This window comes from Protobothrops mucrosquamatus, unplaced genomic scaffold, assembly GCF_001527695.2.
Source record: "Protobothrops mucrosquamatus isolate PMUCROS unplaced genomic scaffold, P.Mucros_1.0 scaffold653, whole genome shotgun sequence".
Lineage (NCBI taxonomy): Eukaryota > Metazoa > Chordata > Lepidosauria > Squamata > Viperidae > Protobothrops > Protobothrops mucrosquamatus.
In genome coordinates, this window is record NW_015386942.1 from 495,850 (window position 1) to 498,100 (window position 2,251).

Consider the following 2,251-nt stretch of genomic DNA (forward strand, 5'->3'; position numbering starts at 1 on the left):
GTATGCAATTTTAACAGAAGCTGTTTATTAAAAAAAATAGTTCCAGGCAATTAATTAGCTGATTTCACTTGCTCTTCATAACAAAGATACTAAATTTTCGTAGACTTGTGACTCCTGCTCTAAGAGCAGCTGGCAGTCATGGCTAGGAAACCCTTTGCACAACTTCATGTGGTGCACCAATTGTACGCTTTCCTGGAACATGAGGCCCTGCGCTCAGTCATTCATGCCCTGGTAATTTTCTGCTTGGATTACTGCAACATGTTTTACATGGGGCTACTCTTGAAGAATATTTGGAAGGCTCAATTGGTCCAGAACACAACAGCATGGACAGTTTTGGAGGTACCTAGGATGGCACATATAACACCACTGTTATGCAAGTGCACTAGCTGCCAATCTGCTTCTGGATGCAATTCAATGTACTGGTTACTACCTTAAAGCCCTTCATGCCATGGGTCCAGAATATCTGCAGAACTGTATTTCCCCAACAGGATTAGCCTGTCCCACTTGTGCTGGCAGAAGGGGGCTTACTGTAGATCCCATCAACCAAAGAACTTCAGCTGGTGGGATACAGGAGAAAATCCTTTTCTGCCACAGTTCCTGCTCTTTGGAACATCTTGCCACAGGAGGTAAGATCCACACACACACTTCTTTCAGCCATCAGGAAAAACCTGGCTATGCCAGCTGACATAAGGACCTAAAGGAGAAGCTGTTGGCCGGAGTTGGTTGTGCACTAATAGACAAGGCATACTCCCCTCTCACCTCCAACTTCTTGTTTTTTAGTTTAATTTTTGTAATTTTAATCAGCTGTTATTTTTATAACTGCTGCATGTCTGTATTTTATTTTGTTGTAAGCCACTTAGAGTTGCTCTGAACTGTGAGATGGGCAGCAAATGAATTTGATAAATAAAGTGAAAATTATGCAAAACTATTTTAATGAAGAATTATCTACACTTTCCAAACATTTGAAACTTATTTCAAGTTGGTAGAGGACAAGCATTTGTATAATGTTAAAATGATGAACATATCAATGGGGGAAAAAAAGTTTGCAATATCAAAAGGCAATCCCAAAAGTTACTCTTTGTTCAGTGCATCGCAGTCATAGAGAGCTGTTACACTATAAACAACGGTCAGTCTAAAATTCAACTATAAAATATTTATTGCCCATGGAGGAAAGCCTTTTTGCTATTCCCACAATGTTTTGAATTGGGGCCAACATGCTTTGTTAGGATGTTGCCAAAAACCAACACAATTTCTCAATAAATTTAAGCAACCTTAAATCTTATATTGTTACTGCTGGTGGATGGGATAAAGTGTATGGCATACACAGCACATCCCAAGTACCCTCTGAGCAAAAGTTTCTCTAGCCTCAGAACTCTTCCCCCCCCCAACCACCTATCACTGCAGATGTCACCAACATCTGCAGGGTGTCATTCCTTACAAGCCCCCCTCCCAAATGACCCGGTGGACTCTCACAGCCAGTTGTCATCAAGGAAAGGGGCAGGCAGAGCGCTCAGAAACCGGCTGAGCAGAAAACCACAACTTCTTTCGCTTCTACCCACAGCTTTCCCCACCTGGCGCCCTCCCTGCTTGGATTATGGTCGACCATGGTCGGGGATGATGGGGTCGGGGATGATGGGATCTCACGTGAAGTTCAGTAAACTCGTCTAGAGGGCGCCAAGCGGGGGAAACGGCTCAACAGACACCTGTACCATAGACTCCTCTCGAGCAGCTTCGGCAGGATCGTCGCGAGGATCCCTATTGCCTCTCACCAGCTTCCACAGCAGCCCCTCGGCCAGAGTGGCTTTGCTGTTCCACCCGCCGGATCCCCCCGAACCGGCCTTACCTTCTCCCTGCGAGCGCTCATTCACTCCCCGATCCCCTCCCACATCCAATTCGGGAGAGGCTCCCTCCCTTTCGACCCAGATCGCTTCCTGCCGAGGACAAGGGCCCGACACTCACCAACGTGAATTTCCCCCTGCCTGGCCGGGGGGGTGCTGCTGCTGGGTCCCCCCAGGCCGGCTTCAAGACTTCCCTCACCTGCTCCCTACAGTTCGAATCAACAACAAGATGGCGGCGCCGGGAAGGTGGGCATTCTGCCGTCATAGCAACCGTGGCGCCCAAGGTCCACCTCCAAGGAAGCGAAACCAATCGCGGGTTGATCCATTACAAGCTTTCTATTGGTTCTCATTTTTATTGGATTACGTATCCGTCACTTCTTCCAAATTCTCTGCGCCTTCTTCGACTAGAACCC